Source organism: Vicugna pacos, chromosome 23 (assembly GCF_048564905.1).
Source record: "Vicugna pacos chromosome 23, VicPac4, whole genome shotgun sequence".
Taxonomy (NCBI): Eukaryota; Metazoa; Chordata; class Mammalia; order Artiodactyla; family Camelidae; genus Vicugna; species Vicugna pacos.
The window spans coordinates 2,098,311-2,122,385 of NC_133009.1; the positions used below are offsets into that span (position 1 = coordinate 2,098,311).

General features: G+C 39.1%; 1 pseudogene; it reads right to left on the minus strand.

Annotated features, from left to right (window-relative positions):
* Window positions 1-22,325: 22,325 nt before the first annotated feature.
* Window positions 22,326-23,403, minus strand: LOC140688589 (vesicle-associated membrane protein-associated protein A pseudogene; annotated as a pseudogene).
* Between the last annotated feature and the right edge of the window lie 672 nt (window positions 23,404-24,075).

Sequence of the window (24,075 nt, forward strand, 5' to 3'; positions counted from 1 at the left end):
GATCTTAAAAAATCTATTACCAGAAGGAAAAAGTTAACTCAGGGGACCTCAAAACTCAGTTTTCTCCTTTGGAGATAAGTGCCAGATTTTTTGCTGAGGGTTCATATTACCTCTATGAAACTGTTTTAAAACCTAAGGTTTATATAATCACATGATGTTTCATAAAACTTTGGTAGAGATATTGGGGCTTCAAGTCAATAATGTGTCTATTTTATTATCACCCTGGTTTTCGATTTTTCATTTAATGCTACCCCAAAGCTCTGGTCACTGGATAAAAATATTTCTAACAAAGAACAGAAAGGTGAATACACTTAATATTTAAAAGCCTCATATAATTGTTTAGGAAAAGATGACCATGGGTAAACCCCACCCCTAACTAAACTGGTAAACATATTGTTTGCAAAAGAAAAAATACAAGCAAAAACAAGCATATAAAAAGACTCATTTCAATGTGATCAAATAATGTAAATTAAAATGACAGGGTGATTCCACATTTCGTTTATCCAACTGGGTAAATATTTAAAGAAATTATGATTCTCAGTGTATGGGAGCACACTGTATGCTGGCCAAATTACAGTCATGTCATAAGTATTCCCATGCATTATTGGGGTGGCTACCAGTAGGTAAAAATTTTATAGAGGGTAATTTGATCATTCTCAAAAGACTTTAAATTATATACATATTTGTCTAAGTGACCCCAAAATAAAAGTTTCACCCAAATAATTCATTGAAACACACACTGCAGTTGTGCCAAAGCAACAACCAATTCCCTAAACTTGACAAGAGAGAAATAATTAAAGTAAGAATGAAGTAAATTAGGTAATTAAATTAAATTGCTACATCCATATCATTAGAAGAATTTGCTGGAAGAACACAACTGTTATTGCAGAAACAGATGCCTCTAGTTAAAAGACAGAACCCAGTTTAGATGCATTTTTGCATTTAAGATCCAAAAATATAAACCTAGTATGGGGCTCAACAGTCAATTCCTTTCCCCAAAGAGCTATAACATTTCTCACCCAGCAGAGGTCTGGCCCCTGAGATGCAGGAAGTTATATTTAGAATTTAACAATAATGCCCCTCTGCCTTATGTACAGGAAGAGAGTTTCTCTGGTAATGTAGAAATTTTAACTTCAATTATTATCTTGGAATCTGCAACCCTTGGTTGCTTAATTAAATATGTTTGGTTTCTTAACTAGCCTTCCTTTTTCATATTTTTTGTGAACTCATTAAGTAAAATAGGGCACTTTGCTTTAGAAATTGGCACAAATTATATGCATAAAGAGCACAAAACAGCCTTAACTCAAGGCAAAATTGTGGAATTATTAACATGTGTGTTTGGGGTTTGCCCTGACTTTGTCTTACTCTATTTCTTCCAATCTTAGTTTCCAAATCTCTGGTATTTGACCCAGCTCATCCCAGATGTATTTCAAGTAATAATTGCCTAAGAAATCCTTATTTTTCACTATTAAGTCAAACACAGAGGATGCAAATACAGCATGACCTCACGTCCACTTGCCTGTGTGTTTTATGCCCATATGGTTGTGTGTGTGTGTGCGTGTGTGTGTGAGTTAACAGGAGTCCTCTAGTGGAGATGGTTTTATTTGTTCTTTTCATTCTCTTCTTTGTTTTTATTTTATTCTGAAAAGCTGAATAATATTCCATTGTATGTCTGTAGCACATTTCCTTTATTGACTCATCCATCAGTGGACATTTTTAGATTGTTTCCCTATCTTGGCCACTGCAAACAGTGTTGCAATGAATATGGGGGTGCAGACATTTCTCCAAGATCCTGATTTTAATGCTTTTAGATAAATACCCAGAGATGGGATTGCTGGACCACATGGTAATTCCATTTTAATTTTTGAGGGACCTCCATACTGTTCTCCATAGTGGCTGCACCATTTTGCATTCCCACCAACAGTGCGCAAGGGTTCCAATTTCTCCACATCATTGTCAACACTTGTCTTTTATGATAGCTTTTTTTTGAGGGCATGTCATGTGCCAGGCCCTGTGGTAAACACCATATATATGTATAATGTCCTTTAATCTGCAAAGGACCAAGGATGGAAGTTGCAGCTTGTGGAGGTTAGAGAGTAGTCAAGGGAAGACAGCAATGTTCAGTGTTGAGACTCAGGCTGAGGCATGAGGCCAGTTCTCAAAGTATAGCATTTACCAGTCCTTTGACCCTTGCGAAGCCTTGCTTCCTCAATTTTACTTTATTATTTTAATTTTTTGAAAACATTTTTTATTTTTTATTTAAAGAAAACTTTCCCCCTTAATAGAGGCACTGGGGATTGAACCCAGGACCTTGCACAAGCCAACCAACCAACTCATTCTACTACTGAGCTAGATCCACCACCCCAACTCTAAATTAGAAATATTAATAGTACATCTCTAAAGTACTGTTTATACATTTATTTAGTATAACCCTTATACTAAAAGATAATTATGAGAATTTTGTGAGAAAACATATATTATGTACTAAGCAAAATGAGGAAAGATTGGAGATTGCTACACTACTATAATTTTTATTGTTAAGGCCTGTGCTTTTATCCACTTCCCTTTTTGTTTCAACTGGAATGCTATACTTGGTTTTAATATATGTGGTTTTTTTGTTGTTGTTGTTTGTTTGTTTATTTGTTTGTTTGTTTTTGCTTAATTCCACTTCTTGGGTTTAGTGTCTCCCATTGAACTCGAGAAACATCAACAAATAACACCTTTAGGGACAATAAGCTGACATTCCGGGGAGTGGCCCAGCATGCAGAAACACTCAGTTCCATAGATGCTCTTCTATCTTTCAAAAATATTTGATTTTTGAAATGCATAGTAACAGCAGACAAAAGACTAACTAGAACATTTTTGTACATGTATGACAGAGGATTTATGGAATGAATATCCAAAGAACTTTAATAAATCACTAAGAGACAAATTTTCCAACAGGAAAATGGGCAAACGACATAAAGCAGTTCATGCCAAAAAAGAAATGCAAATGGCTAACAAACATGAACAAGTTTTACTCTGTAACATTATAATGATGAGTGATCATTTTTGTTCATAAAATTGGCAAAATTTTAGAATAATCAGAATATCTGTTGCTGGCGAGCATGTTATAATTGAGCAATTGTACACTATTGTTGGCAGCATAAAATGATATAATCTGTTAATAAGAATAGCTGTTTCTAGAAGAAAGTTTGTATGTATTCAAAGCCTTAAAAATTTGCAAGCCTTTTGACCTAACAGTTCTACATCTAAGAATATCTGAAGGCCAAAATTAGATGAGTGGAAAGCTGTGTATGTATAGGGATGTTCATGCAGCTGGATTTATAATAATAAAAAATGAGAAACAACCTAAAAATGCAGTAATAGGTATTACAGTGATTATTAGCAAACACAACATTGTTCAGTGAGATGGAAAAAGCTTTTTCAAGTGATATTATTGAAGCCAAAAAGTCAGACCCATGCTATGTTTATTTAAGAAGAAAAAGTGTGCATATAGCCACAGAAAAATATTGGAAGCACAGAGCTCAAAATTTGGAAGCAACTGTCTTGGCCTGTAGAATTACAGGTCTTTTTGATTTTTCTGCAATGAGCATGTCTTCCGTTTTAGTTGTTATCGCTGCATGACAGACCATAGTCAATTTATGGCACAAAGCAGCAGTCATTTTCCTATGTTTACAAGTCCTGTGGGTCAAGAATTTGGAAAGCTCAGAGCAGGGGCAGCTTGTCTGCTTCGTCATTTCTCACACTTCAGCTGGGAGGACTTGAAGTCTGGAGTGTGTCTCCACAGCTGGGGGCTGGAACTATCCAATGACTTTCATTTGCATGCCTGACCCCTGGGCTGGGAGGATCTGAAGGCTGCTCTGTCTGTTGGAGCACCTACAGGTGGCCTCTCCATGTGGCTGGGCTTTTTACCTGGCGGCTGAGGGCTCCAAGTGTGAAGAGTACAGTGAGCAAGGCAGGCGCTCCACTGCCTTTTCTGATTTGGCTTTGGAAGTTGTATTATGGTTTCCCCTGCTATTTCTGAGTAGGAGTCACAAGCTCATCCATATTCAAGGGGGGAGAGACAGAGACACCATCTCTTGGTCACATTGGAGAAAAGCAGAGTGGGAGGTATTGTTGCACACATCTTACTTTTGCAATTAGGGAAAAAAACTCCATAAATATTGTTGCTTTAAAAATAAAAGCTTGTTATAAAATACCTATGAGCCTAATTACCTGGGGTTCAGATTAGAGAACCATTTTGCATAATTGTGTTGAAAGCAAACTTCTTGAGCATCTGTGTGTTGTTCCCTGCATCCTGGATGAGTTTCCTGTCCCTGATGAGTTCCTGTGTGTTGGCACAAGGTTAGAATTGGAGATAAGTGGGTGCAGGGTTGTCAGATACAATTTAGAATGTTTAGTTAAGTTTAAATTTCAGATAAGGAACAAATGAATGTTTAGTATAAGTATGTCCCAAATTTTGCATGGACCATACTTACACCAAACAATTATTTATCGTGTATCTGAAATGCAAATTCAACTGGATGTCTTACATTATTGTTTTGCTAAACCTGGCAGCCTGAAGGTGGGGGTAGCAGACATGGGGAGATCAGCCTGAAGGGCCACAGTCACCTTCTGCCTCTCCCTCTGCTGGGCAGGGAAGGGGGGAACTTTTGGCAGCAGTGTGGGTTTCTATTTTCAGCATGGGCATCAACACTGTCTCAGAATAGAAGAGGGTGAGAGATGGAGTCAGGGAAAGAATATTTTCCAACATGTGAGAGGAATCAGCCACTAGAGGCTGGAAACCTGGCCTTGATTCCTGGACTTGTTGAAAACTCATGATGACCTTGGATAAGTCACTAAATTCCTCTGTGGCTGATTCCCTGGTGTGAATCGTACATAGGGTTGTTGGGAGGATGGATATAGTGAGTGAAACTACTTAGAAAAATCTAGAAAAGCAGACTTAATGCGTTGGTGCTGGTTCCCTCTTATTCTGGGCCTGGGCTGCACAGGACAGTGGGAGGCACACCTGAGGGGTCCTCTGCAAGCTTTCCCACTCAGCACACATCACTGACTTAAACAAAACATCCCACCAAAGTGTTGTTGCTTTTTCACGACCATCATCCCTGCTCCCATCATGAGCTACGTGAACCAGGCCAGTAGCAGGCGATCTTTTTAATGACAGGGTTAAATACGTCATTCAGTCCTTTTTCTTCTTCTTTGTTTACAGACGGACTGTCTGAACTGTAGAGTTCACCCAAGTTAGAGGCTAAAGTGCTCTAAGAAGTTACATTCTTCCAGTTAACAAAAAAATCACAGGTATATAATGTACAACACAGAAAACATAGTCCATAATTTAATGATAGCTTTATATGGTGTGCAATCTATAAGAATCTGGAGTCCCTATGTTATAATAAAACTAATTTAACATTGTAAGTCCACTATACTTCAATGAAAAGAAGAAAAGAGCTTAAAAAAAAAAGCTACATTCTTTTTCTTCTCTCTCTGCTAAGATGCAAATTCCAGTAGCTAAAATTAAGAGTAGTGAATTTATGCTTGTTTCCAAAAAGAGATCTGGCCAATGGCAAAGTTTTTTTTTTTTTCTGTTTTCTTGTTGTTGTTTATCAGTTGCTAGGTAGAAAAGAATCCTGTATAGCTGTAACCTGGCGGAGTTTTACAAAGCAAGAAAAAAGCAGGCAGGCTGCTCTGCTAATGAGAGGAAATCATTTTTACGTCATTGTCATAAAGGCAGAAGAGACAATCAGTTTTTTATTGTTTGTATTGTTGGTGATTTAACTGGAGCAGAACTTCTATTAATTATGAACCAGTTGTTTGAAATCTTCAAACTCGTCCCCCCTGCAATTCTAGCTCTTAGCACTGAGAGCATTCATTGTTCAGTGGCTACTCCATACTTGCTGAGTGTTAATTTAGTGAAAACAAACCACCCTTAAGAAAAAGTCACAGTAAGTTCATCAAAAATAAATAAATTCAAACAATTTTAAGGATACCCTTAGATGGGTATACGTTCAGCTCAGCTCTGTGTGTTTGTCTTTTTTTCAGCTGTAGCATTGTGGATGGGGCATATACAAGGAGACTATGTCTAGAACTATGGCTGCGGTCTGGTCTGGCCATATCCTTAGTTATAGAAGAAAGTTGAATACATATATATGTTACTAATATAAAAGCGCTGTATGATACTTAGTCAAGAGGAAATGTTTATGTTAAAAACAAATTACTGGCCACAATTAAGGAAATAAAATCTTTAAAAAATAAATTCAGGCTCTAGGATGTGTGCTTATGTCACTAGAAGTTTAATGTAAACAATTGCATTCACAAAATATTCTTCGTAATCATAGTTTTACCATGTGCTGGATGACATCATTACAACTGTTCTGGAAGACCAGTGACTAAAATCATTTCTCACTGGAATTGTTTACTGGTTATTGTGGGCTATTTTATGATGAGTTAGATTCCACTTAGACTGTATCTAGATTCCGCTGATTTTTTTTTAACATTTTTTAATTGAGTTATAGTCATTTTACAATGTTTAGATTCCACTGATCTTGCTTGTACATTAGAGTGCTACAGAGGTGAGACCTTGTTCATCATGTTCCCCAGGGCCTGGCACATAATCAATTCAGTAAATACTTGATGGACACAATGCAAGGACTGATGAGTTGTAGTTTCTTAAACTTGGATCTTATAACCGTGGCTTAGAGGTTAAGTGAATTAATTCCTCAAGGTCACACAGTAAAGATGGCACAGGGATTCTAGCCCCAGGACCCCAGGGCCATCTTAACCATGATGTTCAATTGCCTGTTATGGTTAATTGTGATGTTTAATTGCCTTTAAAAATGATCCATAGATACTTGTGTGTATATGTATATAGGTGTACATATATTTAATATAAAATATTAAATGTCTTAGAATTCAGAGTTATCTCATGAGGCTTGGGTACTCAGTGGAGGTTGGAAGGATTGACCTTAAGAATGGGAAGCAATTCAATAAAATGCTTCAACAGAATGGTAATGGAGCATCTCATGAAGGCAGAACGGGGTAAGCAAGGTGAGGAGGTGGGTAAGCGCAGAGTTCCTGCGGGAGAGGAATGAGAGGAAGTTGGAAGGGTTGGTTGGGGAAAGGACTTAGAACCAATTTGTTGTTTTATTTCCACTTGTGTTTACCAGTGTCATGTATGTCAATAAAAAGCCATCTAGAATAATCTTTTTTTTAAAGAGGCATACTGTTTTTTTTTTTTTTATCATGTATTTTGTTTCTAAAAAGTATTTTTTTTTGATGGAGGTATTGGGGGTTGAACCCAGGACCTCATGCCTTCTAAATATGTGCTCGACCATTGAGCTATACCCACCCCTGCCATGCTAATCTCTTGAAAGTTTTCCGGGGAATTAAAATTCGTTTCTCCAAGAGTTTTTATCTTTGGGTCTGAATCATGTCAAGTGCTTTCCGTTGCTCTTTCAAGGACGAAATTCCTTCCACCTCCTTATGCCTGTCCCACTATTCCGCAGCACAGGCGGGGTGACGTGAAGGGGACACAGGCTGCCCTGGCAGCACTTGGGTCTCTGGCAGCCCCTTTGAGGGGGACCTGCCTGCATCTCCCTTGCTTCCCTGGGTGACACCGCAAGAGGTCTGGGCTCCAGCTTTCTGTCACAGAAAACATTTCCTGTAAACAATAAAGCAAAACTCATATCCTTAATGGCCACATTGGGAGGGTTGTTAGCTACTTGCCACACAGCCTGCCCATGCAGATAAATTCTGATTACTGATAATGGTGCATGCCTGGGATTAGAATGATGCTTGCACAGGTTTATATTGGGGTGACAGCTCAGGGGCTGGTGGGGAGAAAAACCCAAGACTTGTACTTTAAATCCAATTATGTACCACTTCTATCTGAAAGTACTTTTAAAAGTCTTCATTTCCTAAATGTGGATTATTATTCTTTTATCCTCCTGCTCCAAGGACTTTGTAAAATCTTGGAGTATTTGAGACACCTGACAAAAGAAGAGTTTAATTCCACTTACTTAGGTTCATTCTTAAAAAAAAGATTTTTCCCATGACTCTTCCCATTGCAACTGAGTTTTCATTGCTGTTACTCTATTTTGTTGAATTCAAATTCAAAAGAGCTTGAGAGTTTATGGTTAAAAAGTAGGCTTTCCTCTTATTTCCTTAGCTGTTCATTTCCTGTTCACAGGGGCCCTGGAAATGATACACTGTTTCTTGTGTGTGGTTTCAGAGAATTCTACAGCACCCAGAGTGTGTGTGTGCCAGAGTGTGTATTTGTGTATCTCTTTAAAATTTGCACACACACACAAAGGATGGCTTGTGCATGCACCTTGCTTTTTGAATTACATTTATTGGGTATACTGCAGCTAGAACCACCTAATTTGTTTCCATATCAACATAGTATTCCATTTACCTAAGCAGTTCTTTAGCCAGACATTTTGTTGTTTTCAGTGAAAATTCTTGTACAGACAGCATTTGTTACAAGTGTGAGCATAACTGTTGGATCACTTTCTAAATATGGAATTGCCAGACCAAGGAGGATATGCATTAATCATTTTTTATAGTATCATCAGTTACAGTATGTCAATTTCTGGTGTATCGCATAATGTCCCAATCATGCATAATTATATATATATTCATGCATTAAATGTTTTGATAAGTATTTCCAGATAGCTCCTCCAAAGAAGTTGTGTAAATTTACATTTCCACCACCAAGACAGGAAAGTGCTAGTTAGCTCATTTCCTCACCAACACAGTGTGTCATCAAATATTTGGTATTTGTAATAATGGCCTCTCCCTGTAGTTTTAATTATCATTTTTCTTATAAGTAAAATTGAGCATGTTTTTATGTGTATAAAAGATCTTTGTATTTCTTCTGAGTGAACTGTTTACCCTTTACCTGTTTTTGGTGATTGGTCTTTTTCTTACTGATTTTAGGCATTCTTTATATGTTAATGAACTACTTGTTGATTGTCTGTGATATTTGTTGCAAATATTTTTCTCATATTTTGTCATTTCTTTTGATTTCATTAATATATTCTTTCACAACTTTTGGGTGCTGTATCTTACTAAAGCTTCCCCAATTCTGAGATTTTAAAAAATCTCCCATGTATTCATCTCATACTTGTGTGTGTTTGTGTGAGTGTGTGTGTGTGTTTACACTGAAATCTTTGATTGATTTAGAATTTAGTTTGGTATGTATTTTTTTTAGATGGCTACCCATTTGTCACTATATTATTTACTAGCTTATCTTTCTTTTCCTTGCTTATTTGAAAGTCCACCTTTATTGTATACTAAATTTCTGAATGAATTTGGGTTTATTTCTAGACTGTATTCTGTTCCATTTGTGATGCCAAGTAAATCTGATAACTTTTAAGGAATTTTTGTAAAATGATTCAGAATTTTATCTATCTACACAGTGTTTCCTATCATGTGAGATGACTGAAATAATCAGAATTTTAAGAGATTTAATTTTTGATTTGTTAAAATTCCTCAGAGACCTTTAGATAAATTCAATGTTTTGAGTCCAACCTTCAGTCAAAAATGCCTCCACTTTGTGCTTGTGAAAAGTTGTGGTCTCCCATGAGAACATTAGGCCTGAAAACAAAACATTTCATGTTGGTTTTATTCATTCTCTTCCTTGTAAATTACTGTTGTCAGCATTACTTTGTGTCTCCTAACCGTATCATTAATGATGAAACTTTCCAATATGTCTCTATTTACTTTTGCTTCTAAGTAAAAATGTAAAAAATTGTGGTAAAATGCACATACCATAAAACCAGGTTATCCGTTTCTAAGAGTGTCTAGTTCAGTGGCACTGAGCACATTCACAATGTTATGCAACCATCACCACTGACCATTTACTTTTTGCAATAAATGGTACAACTTGTCTTTTCAAAGACAGAGATCAGCTTAAAATGGTGCGTTCAATCCCTGAGAAGCAAAAGCCAGTCAGTAATTTGAAGCTGATGTGCATAGTGTCTTTCTGGAACACAAATGCATTCTATAAAAGGAATGTATTTCTTGGCTCTAAATGCCAATACATTAAATCTGGCCATTTGGAGATTGATCTGAAACCTGGTTCTTAAACTCTCAGATTCAGCCTGAGCTCAGAGTCAAGCTGTGGCCTCCGCCCCTCATTCCCATTAGGATGAGAAGATACACCAGCCCCCTCTGCTTAGTAGCTGTGATCTGTGTGGAGTTGTCCAAGGCCCAGAGCTTTGTATTTTTTGGATGAAGTTATTCTAATGTTATTGAATTTAATGGTGAAATTTGTCTTTCGCACCTCCTGAATATGTCTCCAGTCCCCTTCTCATCTTGCCTCAGGTGTCGCTCCCACCAAATGAGCTGGTTAATCTGGGACCATCATGTTTTTAATTGCATGTAGACATATGCCGGTGGTGCTCTGAATGAAGGTGCTAGCCGGCCATATTGCTGCTCATGGCCACATGCAAAGCATTATCCAGGCTGGACTCACAGGGCCATTCTTCTGAGTGGAGAGGCACATTTCCAAATTGCAGTGTTGGAGGGACATATGTTAATAAATGGGGCAAGAGAGAGTCAATTAAAGGAAGCTCTTGGCCTCTTGCCGGAGAGTGAGCACTTGGAGCCGGATCAGGAGCAGCTGTGCCATTCTCACTGACAAAATTCTGACCTTCTGCTCATGGAAGAGGCTCTTTTCAGCAGATTGCTGCCGGAATAGAATATGGAAGGGCCATCGTTGTCTCATTTTCTGTTGCTCCTGCATCCTATTTTGTGCATTCTCTTTGGCTGTGCTTATTTGCATAACTTGTCTCACAAAAATTAAAAATTGTCATCCCATTATGGAAAATCACAGGACTCGACAGATTATATGTGTTACTGGAGTTAATCTTTGCATGAGAAAGGAGTAAAGATTTCCTCTGTCTCCACTTTCTGAATCACGTGGAGAGACACTGGAAACAGGAAAAAATCTGAACGAGTGTCAAACCAACTAATGAAAATTACTAAGTGCAAGAAATATGTCAGAGCATTGGCCGTTTTTTCTGTAGTTGATGGAAAGCTAAATTGGTCAGTTTTCCTCATCTATAACATGAGGATAATAATCGTACCTTCCTTACAGGGTTGTGGTGAGGATTAGCAAGTTAGCGGAGTGCCTGCTGCTGAATCATCCAAGTGCTAGCTAGATGAGTATTATTGTTATTACTGTTACTTCTCTGTCCATCTCCGAGAGTATTCTGAGACATCGGCATTTTATGTTTTCCTTCTGTTTAAGCATTGCTTCTATTTTTTCTCATGAGGCAAAAGGTACCATGATCCTTATCTTATTGTGAAATGAAACACAACAAAACAGCAACATTGTTCCAAATTATATTTCCATTTGGATCAGAGCCAGAGGTTATCTTTCTTTTCTTTTCTTTTCTTTCTTTCTTTCATTCTTTCGTTCTTTTTTTCTTTCTTTCTTTCAACAGTGCTTCCTTTAAGCGTTTATGTTCACAGAAAGATATTTTGGGAGAGAAAATGGGTCCTGGAATCTTGCAGCTGGAAGGTTTTCATTCATTCATGCAACTGCCAGGTGCTGTTTCCTTAGCTGGGAACAGGGTTGAGCAAGCAGAGCAGCTGCTACCTCCAGGGAGCTGTCCTTCTAGAGGGGAAGACAGGCAGTAAAGATGGGAACAAGCAGACAAGACAGTTTTAACTCAAAACACCTGTCATAAGAAAACAAAGCAGGCATGTTGATGAAAAGGCACTGGGCTGGGGGAGAGGTGGCTCTAGATTGGGTGGTCTTGGAAGATTTTTTTGAAGGAGGTGACATTTGAGGCCTGACTGATGAGGAGGAGGAAAAAGCCCTTCAAGTTCTGGGGGATGAGTGTTCCAACCAGAAGGAAGGATGAAAGCGCCAGGCCCTAAAGTGGAAATCGTCTTGGTTTGCTCCAAGGACTGAAAGGCCATATGGACAGAAGGGTAAATTGAGGTTGGAGAGGGAGATGGGGCCACATCTTGTAGGGCCTTCTCTCAGGGTAAGGAATTTCACTTTTATTCTACGTGGGAGGCAAAGCCATTTGAGGGCTTTAAGGGGAGAGCGATCATGACTTGATTTACAGTTTTAATTGTCCTGGTTGCTGAGTGGAGACTGAATTGGAGAGGAAGCAGAGGGAGTGCTAAGATCCTGTTGCAGGGTCTAGTGGGAGAGGGCCTGGGGCTTGGCTGAGGGCCCCCATGCTGGGGAGAAGGTCCCTTTGGGGACACGTGGACCTAGAGTTAATGTGACATGCTAATGTTGAATGCAGGGACTTGGGAAGATCCAAGGTTTACATTGACCCTACCCCAAGGTTTGGCTTGAACAACTGGGCAACCTTGGAGTTAATCTACTCCAGTAGTTCCCTGACTTTTAATTTCTATGAACCATTAAAGTAAGGAAAATTGGGGGTGGCTAGAATAGTGATGTTCTTTGTACTTCGGCCACGGAAGTCACACAATCAAAAGTAGCAACTACCATCATCTCCAGACGGCTGTTTCATAGAAGAGTGGAGACTAACAGAGAAAATGTAGGAAGGGTTAATTTTGTGTAATCTCAGAATGAAGAGCAATGTTTTAAATTCAATAAAGGGAGTTTTGGGAAAAAATAATGACATTGTCCTCTTATTTTCTATTATTCTGTCTCAAATCAGTAGAAACTTTGTCATAGCTGGACAGGTATTTAGGAACCACTGGTCTAGTTTGTCTTTTCAGTCTAGGCAGAAATCCCAGTTACAGCATCCGTGACAGGGGTTCTGGCTTCTGCAGGATTACTTCCTGTGGAGGAACACGCCATCTCCCTAGGCAGCGCATGCTGCTGTGGGGAAGCACTAATGCACAGAGGACTCCCCTCCACCTCTGCATCCTAGCCCTGCCCTCTGCAGGTGCACAGAGTTAAAGCTAATCTGTCCTCAGCATCTCAGCCTTTCAAACATCAAAAGATACCGTTCGTGTCCATGTTTTACAGAGGGCAAACATTTCTAGCTCCTTTAACTAATTTTCACTCTGTACAAACTCAGAAGATAGAAACAAACCACATGTGCAATGAAGGATCCTAAGGTCACTGTCCTTTAAGTCATGCAGCAGACCTTCAGTAGGTGTTTGGTATCTATTCTGCTGTCTAGTCCTACACACAGGAAACAGAAAGCTGGAGAAAAAGCCATCTCCCTTTAAGCAGATTTGCAGGCTAGATATTTCGACATCTATTTTGAAATTGAGGCAGGATGAGGAATCTATCTGATCTTGATCTCATAACCCCCTTGAGCATTAATATCATTTGTTTAAGAGAGACCTGGATTTAGAGGACAAATTAATTCATATTCAAAGCTTTAGAGCTTTAAAAAAAAATCTGGCCCTGCTGGAGATTAATGTCAGGGAGACTCTTTCTGACTTAACAGCCACGTAATTTAGAACTAATGTTTGTGAAGTCACCTAGCACAGTACTGGCTACCCAGTAAAGCATTATTTCATTTCTTTCCTTTTCCCTTTCCTGACTTCTTTCCCTCTTTCCCTCCTTCCTTCCTCTTCTTATTTGAATCTGTTAAGAGAGTGCTGCTAGGATTTATTGTATTTCCATTTTGTCAAAGCATGGGTGCACTTGTTCAATGTCTGGTTGCAACTTCATAGTCCTTTGACCTTAAATATTTAATGACAAAAATATGCCCCATGAAGACAGGACTCTAAGGAGGCAGCTTCCTAAGTCTTGCACATATTGGACATCAAGAATTCTAAATATAGAAGGCAGGTTTCTTTATGTTTAGTTCTTTACTTAACAAGAAGCAATGTCATAGACACAGGATGAAAAAAAATTCCATGTGGGGGCCACAGATAGCTCCCTAACTTTTCCTTATATTTCTAACAATTTTGCTTTTTATCTTCGGCTGCCATATAGTGGAGTTTTTAAAGATGTGAGATGATGATTCTATCCTCTGTGTGGGTGACACGTTTTGTCAATATAAAGTGTGCCTTAAACTGTTTTTAACTTTTTTTCTTTTTCAGTTTTGTTAGGTAGAGTTATTACAGTTTGTACATATACATTATATTGTATGTAAATACATATATACAATATACTGCACATTTTTTTAGTTTACATCTATGCACAGATCATTATTTCTAAGAACAGATTAGAGCTTTAGCTTTTTAAACTTTCATAGTTATCAAAGGAATAAAGCCAACCACAAAATAAGAATCAACAGAATGTGGTAATCCAGTCATAAAGGACAGTCACATGTGCTTACACATATTCAAGAAATCAATCATCTAAGTTATAAATACTAAGATGTTCATTTATGTCCTTTTTCTTTTTAAGATTCCACATATAAGTGACATCATACGGCATTTTTCTTTCTGTCTCCAGTTCACTTAGAATGACGATCTTCAGGTTCATCCATGTTGCTGCAAATGTGTGCCTTAAACTTTTGACTTGAATCTCACTTTGCCTGATATTAAACTTGAACTCCTTTCTTCTGCTAGGAATGACCTCGAATGTCCTTGTCTCCAGTGTGAATTGCTAATATTGGTGGGCACCACTTGTTTAGGTCTTGGGGAGGGTGCCCTGGCCAGCCTCAGACAAACCTCTGCTAGGAAGACCTTCCTGACTCTGGGCCTGCCTTCAATCTCCAGCCACTAGGCACATTTCATTCTGCCTGCCCGTTCTTGTCTGCTCATGCCCTGTGAATGTAGTTCCCAGTGGACAGCTGTCTGCTGAGCTGGATTTGCGCGCTCCTTGGATGACAGGGTTAATCGGCACAGCACAGAGGTTGTGGTCCACAGACTTATGGACTTTCCCACATAGAGAGCATTTTCTCTGGCTTCAGAGCTGCAAAAACCACTCCCCTCCCCTGAAGAATTTGCTATTATTTGGGGCTTTCAGTCCACATGGAGATGCTAATTCTGCAAATCAAATGCAATGCCAAGAGCATGTTTACTATTTAAAAAATTCTGTTGTAGAGAATTGGAGGTTCAGTTACTTACTAATAGGATGACATTAACCATTATTTACACATTTTTTTATTAGTTAAGAAACTCCTAAGTGTTACTTTTCCTCAACATTTTATTATGAACATTTTCAAATATAGAGAAAAGTTGAAAGAGTTTTACAGTAAATACCTGGATATCTAACTAGGTTTAGGTGCTGACCATAATAATCTGTAAGTTTTGCTGCCAGCAGGTGTTGAGCATTTCTAGATGTTTGAAGGGAAAAATAATTATGAATATGACAAAGATTTAGCTGTAAGATGTTTATTGATGTCCAAGAAAAAAATCGGAAGAATTCCAAATGTTTATTTAATTGCTGTTTCTCAATACTGCCTTTACATTAGAATTACTTGGAAAGCTTCAGAAAAAATACTAGTACCTGGAACCCACTTCAAGATTTATAATTAATTGTTCTGAGGCAGGGCTTGGGTAGGTAATTATAATATGCAGATAGGATTGAGATCCTCTGGGATAAAATATATTGATGAGTTATTATATAAAGGAATACTATGCAGCCACTAAAATGATGTAATGGAAGAATATTTACTGACAGAGGAAAATGTTCAAGATATATTGACTTGTGGGAAAAAAATCAGGTTGCAGCGTACTATATATAACATGATTCTAGTTTTATAAGAATGATATTTTATATCTGCCTACAATTACTTAACACATATATTCCAAAAAGTTAACAGTGGTCATTTTTTTCTTGTTAATTTTTTTTTTGATTTAGCATGTTGCATTTTAATTTCTGGTGTACAGCATGGTGATTCATTTATACATGTATGTATATATTCCTTTTCATGTTCTGTTTCATTATAAGCCATTACAAGGTATTGAATGTAGTTCCCTGTATATGGTAGGACCTTGTTGTTTATCTACTTTATAACAGTGGTCATCTTTGATTATTTTTTCCTTCTTTTTATGGGTGGAGGGAGGTAATTAGGCTTATTTATTTATTTTGGTGGAAGTACCTGGATTGAACCCAGGACCTCCTGCACAGTAGGCATGCACTCTACCACCGAGCTATACCTTCCCCCCTATTTCTTCCTTCTTATTGCTTATCTGTATTTTACAGATTTTCCATTGTGAGGACACATTTCACTGGTAATAAAAATAAGAGTTACTTTAAACAATTTTCCAAGTGTTTATGAAGCTCCACCAGAAGGCATCAATTTGTGAATGATTTGTGTGAACTAGAAACACAGAGCTTATGTAAATCCTGGTGACGTAACTAAATTGTCTAAATGGAACTTAAACTGTTTGGAAACCCATTACATCATCAGAGTTCTCAAACTCTGATAACTTTCAGCCTGCTTCTGATTCGGGAGGTGTGGAGGGAACCAGGGAGCCAAGCTGATTCTGTGGCAGTTGTCACAAACCACACCTTTCAAACACAGCAGTATGTATGTCATCAACTGTTATCAGAAATCCAGACCCATGAAAGCAAATCACAGAACAGTCTCAAACAATGTTTAATAATGATATTATCTTCTACTTAAAATACATTTCAAAAAATACACTTCTTATACCTCCCTAAACCTCCCAGCTAGAGTCATTCATTTCACAAATATTTCTGGGTAAATATCTCATGCTGGGCACTGTGCTGCACACTGGAAAGCAGTCGTGAACAAAACAGGCATGGCCCCTGCCCATGGATCTTGGAGTGGTGTCACCCACCTCTGATGCCCAGCCACTTCTCTTGTCACTCCTCCAATGATGTCTGGCAAATTCCGTCAGGTCCACTCATCACCATTCTGTTGTTCCCTTCTTCTGTGTACAGGGAGTGTTGACTTAGTTTGGTGAAAAGGGCCCCTTTGATTTGCAATCATTCTTCATCTCAGGTAAAGAATTTAGCCAATGTTGGCTGTGCAAAACTGAGAACCTTCAAATGTTTGCCACAGGGTGCCATTGTGTTTGAGAAATATATCAAGCCAATGGGACTGGAGGTTGGATATAAGCTGAGAAGTCGCATTAGTGAGTAATCCAGAAATGAAGTGTTACATGAACCTGCACTGGCAGTGGGACATGTAGGGAAAGGGTTAGATGGGCATGAGGATTTAAAAAGAAGACTTGGCAACACACGTGATGGATTAAGCTGTAGGGCTTACTTGGGACTCTGGTTTTCAGTTGGGTGTGCATTTGGGGATGTTAACAAGAAATACTGCCTCAGCTGACTTAAACAATAAGAAAAATATATTCACTCAAATAAAAGTAAGTCTAAGGTGTTCCTGGGTTTGGTTAATGCAATAGCTCAGTGTCAAAGGTGACATCAAAGACTCACTCTCTTCCATCCTCAGTGAGTTGATGCATCTGAATATGGCTTTGGTTGGTTTTCTTTATGTTCCAAGATGGCTGCTCTAGTTTAATCTTCCCTGTTAGATGCAGATATTAACTCTAACAGGATGAAGAGGGGCTGTTTCTTTCTACCATTTCTATCATCAGAAACCCTCTTTCCTCCCCCAACAGACTTCTTTTCATGTCTCATTGGCCAGAATCATGTAACATGCTCATGTCTAAACTAATTATTGATGAAGGAAGTAAGAGTATGAATAAACCAATCATGACTGGGGAAGGGTCCAGAGTCCTCTTAAGCAAATGGCCATGTGTTACCAGAATAAAATCAAGCTTCTCTTAGCAAGGAAGAAGGTGGAGGAGTAACTGTGAATATAGGCAACCACCAGTGTCTGCCTGGATGCCTGACAAAAATCTGCTCAGAGGTCCGGTTTTTACAAAACTTCGCCCAGAGGCTCAGAGTTACAAGTGTGATGATTTTGAGAGAACAGCATGTCAGAAGCCCCAGGGAAAGGACACTTCATACTGTTGGGAATGGCTTTAATTATTTCTACTTCAGTTTGAATAATCTTAGTCCTTTTAACTATCTCTCTGAATCTTTTTTTCAATCTTTTAAATCACCATTGTGGCTGAGCTTAAAGAGTTTTTCCAAGTTTCAAATAGGCAGGTAAGAAACTAGGAAATATTATGTTCTGTATATATCGAATTCCAGGAAAAGAACTAAATGTGACTTCAAATTACTGGCATCATATGATGTATCTGTAAATCAGAAAGTGGCAAAAATAATGTGATGTTAGCCAAAGGTACTCTAGGGTTCACTGCCACAAGGAGCAGCATGTGTGTTGACATTTCCTGAGGAGAAATTGGTCCCTTGGAGGAAGACCCTTGGATTTATGTATTGTTGCCTTAGCCACGGAAATTTTTTGTAAAAACCTTCATGTCAACAGCAGGAACACAGCAAATTTAATTACATGAGAGCCAGGAAATTAAGCTGAAAGAGATTTTCTTCCTATGTTAAGTCATTCATACAGTTTATTTGAAATATTTTTGTTTTTAGCTATGTTTTGTCTCCAAGTATACTGACACAGTATGAAATATGTGTCTATTCATAGAAAACTTATGGGTTCATTTTGTTAAGGAGAAGTCTGTGGAAAGTGTATGTGTGATATTGTGCACATTTTGTTCCAACACTGGTGTTGGGGAGAGATTCCAGGACTGGAAAGCATCTCAATTCTGCCATAACTTAGTCAGTTAAATGAGCAAATGCTCCAGGGACATCATTGCGGTATCTTGTCTTGTAAAAACTCACTGTCCACTGCTATTAAATCTTACATATTAAGAGGGGAGGGTATAGCTCAAGTGGTAGAGTGCATGCTTAGCATGCATGAGGTCTGGGTTCAATCCCCAGTACCTCCTCTAAGAATAAATCAATGAATAAACCTAAATACCTCTCCCCACCAAAACAGACAAAACAAAACATAAATCTTATGTATTAAGAAGCAGAGAGCAGGACTGTCCCCACTATACATATAAGGGTTTATATAACACACAACAGAGCTGGGTTTTGAGCTTTTAAGGTGGCGAGATGCCTCTTTAACCCAGTTTTCTTAGATGCTAAAAGAAGATATTACTGAAGCCCTTATTTCCTCAGGTTACTTTCCTAAGGTCTTGTCAAAACCTGGGGAAAAACTGCAATGGTGATTAGAGCCCCAAGCCGCCTCCTGGTGTTGTCAGGGAGACTCCCAGCCCCTCTAGCTCCTCTCCTTCTCCTTTTGGGGGTTTATGCCCCATCTCGGAATTTGCAGCTTCAGCTGTGGCTGTTCACAGCTCCTCTCTGTCTGTTTCCACCTGGGGCCCTGTCTTGTCTGCTCCTGTGTTTTTATCTCATTTCTGGCCATTGATGGGCTGGAAGGGGGTCTTCGTCCTTTAATCAGTGACTCTGTTATTTTCCAGGTCTTTAAAAGGTAGCCTCCTCTTTCGGGTGTAAAGCTTCTTGGGGCCAGGGACAGTGATATCTCAGGGACGCTCCTCAGTTCACAGCCCAGTGCATTCCTTGCTGACTGTTTCATCCAGTTACTAATTGCTTAGATATGCGATTGTATTCATCAAGTTCTTTGCTCTCCTTTCCTTCTCGTATCTCAGACTTCTACCTGGTGTCACATTCTTTACATGTGGGAAGTACAACAATGAGAATTTTCTTTAATGAAGATTTGCTGGTGGCAGACTCTGTTTTTGTTTATCTGAAAAAGTCTTTATTTGTCCTTCTTAAGGCTACTTTTGGTCTGTATAGAACTCTAGATTGGCAGTTATTTTTTTTCCAGAATGTTGGAGATATCATTCCATTGCTTTCTGGTTTCCCTCACTGCTGTAGAAAAGATGGCTGTCAGTCTAACTCTTTGAAGTTAATTTGCATTTACTCTTAGTTGCTTTTAAGGCTTTTTTGGTCTTTTGTTATGATGTATTTATTTATGTATTTGTTGTTTTTATTTATCCATCTTGGAGTCCATTGGGTTCCTTGAATCTGTGTATTGGTATATTTCATTATTTTGGAAAATTATTAACCATTCTCTCTTTTTTTTAAATCGAAGTACAGTCAGTTACAATGTGTCAATTTCTGGTGTACAGCATCATGTCCCAGTTATGCATATACACACATATACTCATTTTCATTCTATCTTTACATATTACCTCTGGTCCATTTATCTTCTCTCCTTCTGGAACTCTGATCAAATGTACATTAGACCTTCTCACTCTCTTCCCCTCTCTTTAATATTTATATGTTTTGTTTCTCTTAGCTGCATTCTGACTTCTGATCCAAATTCTAGTTCATTAATTGTTTCTTAATTTGCTTTTAAACATATCCAGTGAGTTTTAAACCCTTATTATGGCTTCTATTTCTAAAAGTTCAGTTTTTCCTTTGTTTTGTTTTACTTGCTTTCAGTCTATTAGCAGGCTTACCTCTAAGGAAAATAAATGGACTCTTGGTATTTCTGGGAAACTACACTACATTTCACATGGACTTATTGCATTTATGTTATTTGAGAGGAAGGGTGCGACGAGTTTTCTTTATTCTTATCGTAGCACATTTCTGTCCCTTAAACCCATGCCTTATTCTGAAGTAGTGTTTGTCTCTGATGGTGGCTGGGAAGAACACAAAAGGCTTCAGAGCTTTCAGAGGCAGCTGACTGTTGATGACAAAAAGAAAGTGATATGGAGATGCGTTTTCTGGGGTCTGAAGGGTGTTAGTTATAAAAATGTTATAAAAATGTTCAGCATCTGAACAACATCCCTTAAATATCTTTAATTCAGTAATAATCCTCCCTCCTTTTCCCCCCCAATGTCATTTGATATATCAGTAAAGTCACATTCTTTACCCTGTGAATGGCGGAACACAGCATTCAGTTTTATCTAAATTTTCTGGCTGCTACTTTGTGATGTTACTTACCCTGTTTCTCTGTCCCTTGCAGTTCCTGTTAATGGGTGCCTGCATTTAGGACTTGATCACAGTTTGGATGTCTTCATTTTAACTTGGGTTAGAGTAATTTCCTATTAAGGGAAACATAGTTTAAATCCTCTGTTTAAAGTCAGTTGAAGTAATGAGCTTCTCTCCAGGGTTATACTACTCCCTTGGTATATGACATATAATCAAGTCTATTGGTTTTAGTTTATTTTCAATATCTAAGTATTGTTCCTTTTGATTGAATTTTTATGATTTCAAAATCAAGATCATAAAAGCAAGTATATTCATTGAAATTTCATTACTATTCCCATCTCCTCCCTTATTTCCCTCTTTCCTCGTATAAAGTAATCATTTGATTAGTGTTTTATTTTGCTTTATTGTTCCACGTTACATCTTGAAAATATAAGTAAAAATGTATGTTCACATTATTAACACCAATATTTTATAGGAAAAAAGTGGCTTACTATAAACATATTTCTTTATCTTCCTTTTCAAAAATTTACTTAAAAATACTATACCTGTTTCTTATCCTTTTTATTTTTTTGTTTTTGACATATAATCAATTTACAATGTGGTGTCCGTTTCTGATGTACAGCATAATGTTTCAGCCATACATGTACATGACATATATTTCATATTCTTTTTCATTATAGATTATTGCAAGGTATTGAATATAGTTCCCTGTGCCCTACAATGGAAACTTGCCATTTATCTGTTTTATACGTAGTAGTCAGTATCTGCAAATCTTGAACTCTCAGTTTATCCTTTCCCACCCATTTTCCCCCTGGTAACTGTAAGTTTGTTTTCTATGTCTATGAGTCTGTTTTTGTTTTGTAGATAAGTTAATCTGAGTCCTTTTTATAGATTCCACAAATAAGTGATATTATATGGTATTTTTCTTTCTCTTTATAGCTTACTTCACTTAATATGATGATCTCCAGGTCCAACCATGTTGCTGCAAATGGCGTTATTTCATTATTTTAAGACTGAGTATTATTCCATTGTATATACATACTGCAGCTTCTTTACCTAGTCATCTGCTGATGGACATTTAGGTTGTTTCCATGTGTTGGCTATTGTAAACAGTGCTGCTGTAAACACTGGAGTGCATGTATCTTTCTGAATTAGAGCTTCATTCAGGTATGTGCCCAGGAGTGGCATTGTTGGATGGTAAATATATTTTCAGTTTTTTGAGGAATCTACATACTGTCCTCCATAGTGGCAGCACCAAACCACATTCGCACCAGTGGTGTAGGAGGGTTCCCTTTCCTCCAACAGTTATCGTGCATGAACTTCTTCTTTTTTTTTTTTATCGAGCAAGAATCTGTTAACAGCTTTATTATTTTTATGTTAAATACCATGGGACAGGATTGTAAGGATGAAAAACTCAGTCAACAACTGCCTCACAAGGGGTAAGAAAATTCTGCCATGATATTAGCAAAGGTAAAGGAGAAAATTTACACTGTAAGAGGCACCATTTCCCCGCAGAACACCTCTTGGCATTTCCTGAATGAGTGGGATTAGCAATCTAAATAAATCATATTTCAAGAGGTAGCAGCAACAGATAAAATTTAAAGGGATTATTAAAATAACATTTACAAGACTCTGAACAATTCTTGAACTCTTATTAAAACCACAAAGAAAGAACAATTCTTTACTTATGAATTTCATACAGGACTGAATGTGCAACTGGCATCTGCTAGTGATGGTCTGTGACGTACAATCTGTCCGGAGCCGAGCACGCTGTTCTGACTGTGTTTCTAACCGTAAGAGATCACTGAAGGTGAGGCCTATATGACGCTGTACACACAAATGGTCACTGTGGGCCACACTACCAGTGAGATGTCAGGTGAACAAATCTTTTTCTGGTCAACAGGGAAAAAAAGAAACAGCACTCTGCATGCGTCACTCTACAAGATGAACTTCCCTAGAAAGAATCCAAAGAAAATGGCTGCAATTACAACAAGAAGTGAAGGAAGGGGGCTGGTGATGTCCTCTCTGAAGGACGCAGCTGAGGTTGATCCAGGTTTTTCCGAATGTGCTACTTTTCTGAGCCTTAAGCCTTCATCCCTCAGGTGCCGGTTCTCCTCCGACAGCTTCAGCACCTCCCCCTGCAGCCGCTTGCACTCCTCCATCAGCTTCCTGGTCTCCGTGTCGCTGAGGGAAGCGCTGTGCGGCTTGGGCAGCGGCCCGTCTTGTTTCGCGGCGTTCAGGGGCGCCGTTTTGCTAGGCTCCATGTCATTCAGTTTATCATTTTCATTGGGCATTTCAAATACACATCTCAATTTAGAATCCATTAATTCATCGGGGTTTGCCTCTTTCCACACAGCTTCCATATCTGAAAAGTTCGGTGGGGCGAAAATGGTCTGTACCATAAACTTATGCTTACTCTTCTCGTTGGGGTCGTAGTCGAAAGGCTGCAGCATTGCTGAGACAGTCACGGTCAAGCCCGGGTCGATAATCCCACTGTTGGGCCGCACACAGTACCGACGGGGCGCTGTAGTCTTGACCTTGAAACACACTTTTCTATCCGATGGATTCCGCAACTTTAGATTTGTAGTCATTACATCTGTGAAGGGGCCTTTGAATTTGAGGTCTGTGGGCGGGTCGAGGACCAGGGTCTGCTCGTGCTTCGCCACGGCCCTGGAGGCGGACGCCATCGGACAGACAGCGCAGAGCGGGGACGCGCCCGCGGCGGCGGCTCGCTAGCTGCGGGCGGGGTGGGGGCGGCGGAGGCGGCTCGCTAGCTGAGGGCGGAGGGGGGGGGGCGGCGGAGGCTCGCTAGCTACGGGCGGGGGGGGGCGGCGGCGGCTCGCTAGCTGCGGGGGGGGGGGCGGCGGCGGCGGCTCGCTAGCTGCGGGCGGGGGGGGGGGGCGGCGGCGGCGCTGCTCGGCCCGGCTCCACACGGGGCCACCCTCGGCTCCCGAAGCCGACGCCCGCCGCTCCTTCGGCGGCTCGGTGGGCCGCCCGCTGCTCCGCAGCTTCGGGTCTCACAACTGACTCAGCCCCACACCAGCCGCCGCGGCCACGCGCACCGTGCATGAACTTCTTAATGATGCCCATTCTAACTGGTGTGAGGTGATACCTCATTGTAGTTTTGATTTGCATTCATCTGAAAATTAATGATATTGAGCATTTTTGTGTGCCTATTGGCCATTTGTTTGTCTTTATTGGATAAATGTTTGTTTTAAACCTTTAAGTAATAAATCCTGGAGATACTGAATCTTTATTTATTATTAATTTTCAGGTAGTTTCCCCATAGTTTATTCACCTAATGCCTTATAATGGGCAAGAGACTTGTTTTCAGTTTCTTACACTTAATGACATGCTACAATGAATACTCTCAT